This window comes from Marmota marmota, unplaced genomic scaffold (genome assembly GCF_001458135.2).
Source record: "Marmota marmota marmota unplaced genomic scaffold, marMar, whole genome shotgun sequence".
In the NCBI taxonomy this organism is placed as follows: Eukaryota; Metazoa; Chordata; class Mammalia; order Rodentia; family Sciuridae; genus Marmota; species Marmota marmota.
Window position 1 is genome coordinate 70,021,179 of NW_026000026.1, and position 9,332 is coordinate 70,030,510.

Here is a 9,332-nt window from a genome sequence, read left to right on the forward strand (position 1 = left end):
AAAAAAAAAAAAAAAAAAAAAAAAAAAAAAAAAAAAAGGTGGGGGGATGTTAATAATAGATGATAGTTGTCATTTAAAAAAATTTTTTTCCTTGGGGCTGGGGTTGTAGCTTAGTGGTTGAGCGCTTGCCTCGCATGCGTGAGGTACTGGGTTCGATCCTCAGCACCACATAAAATAAATAAATAAAGCAAAAAAAAACTCCGGTAAAAATTTTTTTTTCCTTGGTAAAATGAAAATTAAAGAATCATTTTTATATTCCACAATGTGTGTGTGTATATGTGTGTGTGTATGTGTGTGTTCGGGTGTTTTTTGTTTGTTTTTGTTTTATACTGGTTATTCATTTCTTCATTCCAAAGGTAGAACTAAGAGCTGGCTTTTCTCATCCAACAGAACTGAGACTAATGCAGGACCTCATGCTCTGTCCTACCCTCCCTAGATTTAGGAGGGCATAAAGGAGATTCCTTAAGCCCCAAAGAATTAGGATTCAGCCATCCCTTTGCTAGACAAGGGCAGCTCCTCCTGACAACACAGAGGAGATGGTTGATATTTCAGGATTCTACAGGCCTAGAAGCCCTGGGCTCATCTCATCTGATTGGAGAAAGAATAGCACTTCTACAGAGGGATGCAACAGGTAAACAGGAAGAGCTGGTGAAACAGGAACAGGCTGCTCAGAGAGAGGAGCCTCAGGCTCTGTCTTTTATGGCATAATAATTTTCACCAGCTTTTACCAAAATTAGCCTTGCACTCAGGATTTCCATGGCTCAGGTACAAATAATCTACCCACCTCTCTTACCTCATCCCCTACTTCAAATTATATCCCTTGGCCAGTCACAGGCCTGTTGCATAGCATTAGCACCAAAACTCAAGCTACAACAATAATAGGACTACACCATCCTGCTTATCACTGAAGACTTATGGACTTAAACAAATTTAGGAGTCCATATGGAACCAAAGGGAGAGAGTATTATAAGGTGGCAATTTGCTTAAGGAAGAGGATGCATGTGAAATCCTGAGGTTGGGGAAACACTAGTCTCATGCATGGGAGGGATAAACATGTAAGCAATTTTTTTCAGTTCAGCATAATAAATTTAGGTACAAAGGTACAAAGAACCATGAAGTAGGGGAAGAACGGTGAGTTCAGTATGAGTAGTGATAAGAAGTATCTATTTGGTGTAGGTGTCTGAAAAAAGGACTAGAAAGGGAGGTTGCGGGGCTGGGGCTATAGCTCAGTAGTAGAGCACTTGCCTAGCACACGTGAGGCCCTAGGTTTGATTCCCCAATACAGAAAAAAAAAAAAAAAAAAAAAAAAGAAGAAGAAGAAGCAAAGGAAAGGGAGGTTGGGGCCTGACTGTGAAGGGCCAAGCCAGGAGGGCAGAGCTGCTGACCAGCAGACTATGGAAACTGGGAGAGGCTTTCCCAAGGAGCTGACACCTGGATGGGTCTCTTACCTCATCCCCTACATCATGGCTCTCCTTTCTCCTTTCTTTCCCCCTGCCCCACATTTCCTTTGTATGCTGGCCTGAACATCCTCACAGACTGCTGCTCTAATTACTTCATCCCATTTTAATTCTGCTGAGTTAGGAGCCTGTGAACTCAAGAGGAAATTCATGCAAAATACCCAACAAATTGAATGTGCTGGCGTTTTAGGAACAAGTCTAACCCTAGCTGCCCCTTTCATCCTCCCTTCCTTTAGCACTGCCTCTGACCCATCTCAGCTTGAAAAATCCAGGGGTGAATGTGCTTGAAAAATATGAGGGTGAATGTGCTTATGGGAACAGAGTGTGGCTTTAATGGAATGAGATATTGGATTTGGCTTTATCATTTGAGCCATTTCTGGGGAGAAAAGAGGATAGGATGCGGCTTTCTGATAGCGGGGCTTCTATGACCTCTTTTGGAAATGATGGAGTTAATTTCTGCAGCTCCAAAATATTGTATTTTGTGAGTTGTGAACTTCTTTATCTCTTGAGATATTTACAAATTAGGAAAGATTTCTTATTTCAAGCTGTCTGTTCGTGGGGATGGAGAGAATAACCTCTCAAAATGAAGGGCTTTGTGTGTATGTGTGGGTAAGTACTGGTGATTGAACCAGGGCCTCATGCCTGCTGGACAAGTGTTCTACTGCTGAACTATGTCACTAGATATTTTTATTTTATTTTGAGATGGAGTCTCACTAAAGTTGCCCAGATTGGCCTTGAACTTTTAATCCTCCTTTCAGCCTTTGGAGTAACTGTGATTACAGCTATGCAGCACCACAGCCAGCAGTTTATATTTAGTTTATATTCTTGTATATATGTTCTTTAATTTTTAGTGCATTTTAGTTATACGTAATAGCAGGGTTCATTTTGTCATATTTGGGGTGACAGTTTTTAAATCATCAGTTCTCAAATTTTTTTTTGGTTCCAAGATTCCTTTACACTCTTAAAGATTGAGGGCTTCTAAGAGTTTTTGTTTATGTTATGTTTATATATCTATTGATATTTACTGTATTAAGGATGAAAACTAAGAAATTAAAAGAACATTTATTAACCTACTTAACATGAAAGTAATAAATCACTGTATATTAACATAAATAGCCCATTTTGATGAAAAAGAGAATATGCTCCCCCCTCCAAAAAAGAGTGATGAAATTGGCATGTTTTACTGTTTTATAGATCTCTTTAATATTTGACTTAGTAGAAGATACCTGAATTCTCATATCTGCTTCTACACTCAATCAGTTTCAATATGTTGTTTTGGTTGAAGTATATGAAGAAAGTCTGGCCTCACAGAGTTGGAAAAGTAGGCAGTATTTTAGTATTTAGTATTTTAGTATTGTAATAAGAATTTGATACCCAGTTTGAGAAGAATTTTAAAAATATTTTTATTAGTTGTTGATGGACGTTTATTTTATTTATTTATATGTGGTGCTGAGAATTGAACCCATTGCTTCACACATGCTAGGCAAGCACTCTTCCACTGAGCCACAATCCCAGCCCTGGAGTTTGATAAAAATTTGACACACAGTTTTGTAAAGGTCAATTGCATAGTGGATTCTAAAGCCAATCAACTAATTCTTCTTCAATTATATTAAAACCTATTGGTTTCTCTTGAATTTTGAAGAGATTTTGTAACATCATGCATTGGTCATTTGGAAAATACAGGTCTGCTGAATTATATAAATCTTCCAAATGTTGATGCATTTTATTATACAGTTATTTAAAAAAATTATATTCATTATATCACCATCAGTTTCATCAGAAAATTTTTTATGCATTGGGAAGTTTTCAAGTTCATGGTGGCAGATACAAGTGTTCTAAAATTTTAATTTTTCACTTGAAAGTTTGAATTTTATCATTGGCAACAAATACTGTCAGTTGTTCTCACTGAAATGGCAGGCTCACTTTGTTCATTTTGGGAAAATATCTGCCAAACATTCAAATCTGAATAATCAAAGTTTGTCTCTAAGTATTCCTTTCAAGTAAAAATGGTGTTCCATGAAAAAAAGAGACTAGTTCAGCTTGAGATTAAAAGTGCAGAAGAGCCTTTCCTGGAGACAATCATTGTACTTTGGAATATAGCAGAAATGCTTTATGTGTGCTTCCTATTTTGTCAGACCAAATATCGAAAAGATGTACTCAGGGCAGAGGTTTAGTAGACATCAATAATTTTTACTGTTTTTATCAAGGATATTCCTAAGTGAACATGAAATATTTTTTAGTGTACACAAATAACTATAAAGAGTTCCATGATTACTTGGACAGTTTAGTACCACTGCTTTGATCTGTGCTTAGGTACAGGCTTTTATTTTTTTAACCCACAATTGCATTTGCATCATCAGTGCAAATGTCAGCACAATGAAAAATGCAAATAATAAAGCATTATGAAAATAGTTTTAACCTTATGGACCCTTGAGAATGTCTTGGGGATATCCCAGGGTTCCACACTTTTACAACCATTGCCCTTGATGACATGTCTAAATTCCTCAGAGATTGGCGCTAGGCACTCTATTCATGTGCCCATTTATTAAGTGGGTTATTTGTTTTTTTGGTGTTAAGTTTTTTGAGTTCTTTATGTATTCTGAATATTAATTCTCTGTCAGAAAATTTACTGGCAAAGATTTTTCTCCTATTCTGCAGGTTCTCTCTTCACATTTTAACTATTTCCTTTGCTGTTCAGAAGATTTTTAATTTGATTCCTTCCCATTTATCAATTCTTGTTTTTATTTCCTGAACTTCAGGAGATTTATTGAGGAAGACTGTGACTGTGTCTATATATTATAGTATTTATCCTAAATTTTCTTCTAGCAGTTGCAAATATTCTGGTCTAATTCTTGGGTCTTTGATCCACTTCAAGTTGACTTTTGTGCAGGGTAAGAGAGAGGGATCTAGCTGGGCATGTTGGAATATACTATAATCCCAGCAATTTGGGAGGCTAAGGCAGCAAGATTCCAAGTTGGAGGCCAGCCTCGACAACTTAGCAAGACCCTGTCTAAAAATAAAAATATAAAAAAGGCTGAGGATATACTTCAGTGACAGAGGGCCCTGGGTTCAATCTCCAGAGCTAGAAAAAAATAAATTTAATTTAAAAGTAAATAAAATATCTAATTCCATTCCTCTATGTAAGGATATCCAGTTTCTCAACACCATTTTTTAAAAAGTCTGTTTTTTTTCCCAACATATTTTTAATGCCTTTGTCAAGGATCAGAAGACTATATTTGTGTAAGTTTGTGTCTGGGTCTTCTAATATATCCTATTGAATATGTGTCTGTTTTTATGCCGGTACCATGCTGTTTTTGTTAATTTAGCTCTAGAGTGTAATTTGAAATCAGGTATTTTGTAGCAGCCCAGCATTGCTCTTTTTGCTCAGATTTCTATGGCTATTATAAGTCTTTTGTTCTTCCTAAAATATGAATTTTAGGACTGTTTTTTCTAGTTTTGTGAAAATTTTCCTTAATATTTTGATGGAAATCACACTAGATGTGTAGATTGTTTATGATAATACACAGGTCCTCTTTTCTTTGCACTTTCTACTCTTACCTTAGATAAACTCATCTACTGCCTTTGAACTACCTTGGAAGCAAATGACCCACATATTTATTCTGACCTCTCCCGGAGCTCCAGACCATTGTACCAAGTTGCCAATTCAATTTTGGCACTTGGATATCTCAGAAGCACCTCAAGGGCAACATATCTAAGACTTCACCTATGGTCTTCCATCCAGTTATACAAGCCATAATTATTGTTATTGTCAAATTCTATAAATGTTTTCTACTAAATATCTCTTTAATATCTCTCTCTCTGTCTCCCCTACCACCATAGCTACCAAAGCCTGACATAATTACCTCCAGCCAAATTGCCACAATATCTCCCTTCAATCTGTTCTCATTGTAGCAAGACTGATATTTGCAAAACACAAATCTGATCATCCTAAACCTTGTTTATGCCCTTCAATGACCTCCCATTGCTCTCAAGATGAAGGTAAAAAAATCTTTGACATGGTCTGGCTCCCAAGTCTGGGTCAGATTTTTTGTTAAAAATGCTGGGACTTAGATGTAGCTCTGTGATGGAGTACTGGCCTACCATGTGCAAGGGTCCTGGTTTTAATCCTCAGCACTGCAAATAATAATAATAATAATAATAATAATAACAACAACAACAATAATAATAATAAATAAAAAAGTTCTTACACAGTCATGTTCTTTTTCTTCATAATACTCATCATAGGTTTTTACTTATAGTATATTCATTAGCGGGACTGTTTGATTAATGTATCTCCCTGATATGATTATAAGTTTCACGAGAGCAGAGACAGCCACATAGTAGACATTTTACAAATATTTGTTGAGTCAGTGATTGAATGAGGCCTAGGACAACTTCTCTGAGCATGGATTAATGGCCGAAAATAAGTCTTCTGCCCTAGGCCCTCAAGTTGGGGGAAGACCTATTTTTATTTTCATTGTGTCATAGCATTTCAAAGAAAAATGCTGCCTTGTCCTAGGCATTCCATCAAAGTGTCCTTCTAAGCATGAGGGTACATTTATCTTCCTTTTGACATAGGAGCCTCTTTGCTCCCCATCACTCATTCTGGCAGTAGCTCTTGAAGAGGGTTAGCTGGCAATACTGGCCCTTAAGGATTGTAAGAGAAGATCTCATCTTTCTCTCCAGCTGGGTACGTGGCCAGGAAGCCCATTTCAGCAAGACAGAACAAAATATACAAGACAGAAGTGAGAACAAGAGAAAACCAAATGTGGCTTTTCATTAAAGAAGGGAAAGGAAACCAATGTTTATTCATCACTTATTGGATACCTGGCACTTTGACTTTTCCTCTCTCATTTAACCTCTAAACAACTTTATAAGGTAGAAATTATGGTTCCATTTGTATAGATGAGAAAACAATTGAGGCCTAGAAGGTTCAGTAATTTTCATAAAGCAATGCATTATAGAACATTAGATCTGTTTTCTTAATCCACCTCACAGACCCCTCAAATGGACTTGATATTCATCAAAACTTTCTAGCAGCCCAAATGATATATCATATGACATATCCCATGTTTTAAAAAAATCACCACTTATCTACCCCTACTCTCTTCTGCTTGAGGGATTAAACCACAGAGAAGTTCTTACCTACAACCTTAGTCCATGGGATGACCAGTCATCCCTGATTCATGACTCTTATGACTTGGTGCAAAAAGATGAGCTGGGCCAATAGGATTTCTTCTCTTAGAAAGCTCAATCTAAAGCTGAGTTCCCCAGCATAGAGCAGAACAGACACCTAGAAGAGAAGCAGACACCTTGAGTGTGGCTAACTCACATTAAGGGCAGATGGAGGGGCTGGGGATGTGGCTCAAGCGGTAGCGCGCTAGCGTGGCATGCGTGCGGCCGGGTTTGATCCTCAGCACCACATACAAACAAAGATGTTGTGTCCGCCGAAAACTAAAAAATAAATATTAAAAAGTTTCTCTCTCTCTCTCCCTCTCTCTCTCACTCTCTTTAAAAAAAAATACCACATTTTCTTTAAAAAAAAAAAAAAAAGGGCAGATGGAGCCTGAAGAGGAAGAACCAGGACTTCTAGTAAACACTGAGCTCTGATGAGTCTTTTATGTGTGTGTATGTGAGGGTGGGTGGGTACTGAGGATTGAACCCAGGGGTGTTCTACTACTGAGCTGCATCCTCAGTTCTTTCTTTCTTTCTTTTCTTTTTTTTTTTTTTAAATCTTGAGACAGGGTCTTGCTAAGTTGCCCAGACTAGTGTGGTACTTGTGATCCCTCCTGCCTCTGCCTTCCAAGAAGCTGGTATTAAAGGCATGTGCCACCACACATGACCATTGAGGAGTCTTAAATCCAGATCCCTCCCAGTTTCAGTGCCTGCCCTGGAGTTTTCTGAGAGGCCCCATTTTGTTCCTAATGTGTCTGATACTAACCTTCTGTGCTTGACCTAACTTAAAGGGTCCCTTGAAGGGTCCCTCAAGTGGTTACAGAGTGATAGAGTCAGGATTCAAACCCAAGCCTGTCTGATTGCACAGCCCATGTTCTTTTGATTACTTCATGCCACAGGTGAGTCCTTGAACAATCTCAAGGGTCCAGCAACCTGGGAATGAACACAGCTTTGGAGAGAGTACCAATATAAAGCAGGATATACAAGAAATGCTGTCCTCCAGGCTGCTTTGAGATGGTCAAAAGACTGACTAATAATGCTTGGCCTTGCTTAGGGAAGCATCAAACAATTTGTGGCCTCCCACTTCAGGCCACAGTTCCATGTGTGACCCCACGTTTGAAGTCACTAGTCATATGTGATATCATTCTGTGCTATTTCCATAATGGCCCTAACTGTAGATTAGGGTACTGAAACATGAATATGAGAATAAAGGAAAAGATACTGAGTCTCAAAGGAAATACCCATGAGCTGCAAAAAGCACCCAGAAACAATTGTAACTGGTTTTTTTTTTGGTACCAGAGATTGAACTCAGGGGCACTTGACCACTAAGCCACATCCCCAGTCCTATTTTTTTGTATTTTATTTAGAGACAGGGTCTCACTAGTTGCTTACCACCTTGCTAAACTGCTGAGGCTGGCTTTGAACTCGCCATCCTCCTGTCTCAGCCTCTTGAACTACAGGGATTACAGGCATGCACCACTGCTCCTGGCACAATTGTAATTCTTGAGCAACATACCCTTGACTCTTGCCCTTGACCCATGCCTTTGTAACAGGAGCAATGTGCAAGTGCAGAGAAAACTGGCACACAGAATTGTGCAGCTCCACCCTGCCTCTACCTCTGATCCAGCCCTTAGCAACTGTCCCTCTCTAAATGTCAACACCTTACACCAACAGGTTGCTGTCTGTTCCTCCAGAGGTAGTCCACGTTCTCCCTTGAATTCATATTCCTTGCTTACCCAAAGGCATCTCTCTTGAGATTGCCCCCATTCTCCCTTGACTATATATCTACTTTCCATCTATGCCTTTGACAGGCACATGCTGAAATTCTTTTTCTTCATGTACAACAAGAACCCTGCTGATCCTGAGTCAAGTTCCCCTTTCTCTCTGGACACTCCTGGGCCTCTTTGGAGACATGTCTTCTCCAATGACAATAGGAAACTACAAAGAGCACAAACCTAGGAATCAGGCAAACTAGGTTGAATTCTTCTTTCTGCTTGTCTTTGAGAAAGGCAAAACTGCTTTCTCTATCTGCTCCTCAGTGTTCTCAGCTATAAAGATAGGGATAATTTCTACCTTACAATAAGGATTGAAGGAGATATATATGCAAGACCCTATATTGGGGGGAGTTAATCGATGCACAGTTTTAGTTGGGAAAGAGAAAAAATTTCTGGAGATGCCATGCACTGTGGTACACGCCTATAATCCCAGCAACTTGGAAGGCTGAGGCAGGAGAATCGCAAGTTTGAGGCCAGCCTGGGTAACTCAGCAAGACCTTCAGCAATCTAGTGAGATCCTGTCTTAAAATAAAAAGTACTGGAAATGTAGTTCAGTGGTAAAGTGCCCCTAGGTTCAATCCCCAGTACCAAAAAAGAAACAAACAACAAAAAACAAAACAAAACAAAATATTCTGGAAATGAATGGTGATGATGGTTAAACAACATTATGAATATATTTAATGCCATAGAACTGTACCCTAAAACCATTAGAGTGTGTGTGTGTGTGTGTGTGTGTGTGTTTAACTAACAACAACAACTAAGAAACCTGACCTTAGGCCTCCCGTGTAGCAGGTCCCTTATAAATGCCGGTTTTCTATCTTTATCCTTTGTAGCAGAAACCAAGGTCAAGTAAGTCTGGGTGCCCTAAGATAACACTCTGATTTCTCCTCCAAGACCCTAAGGCATGGGGTTTCCCATAGCTCCC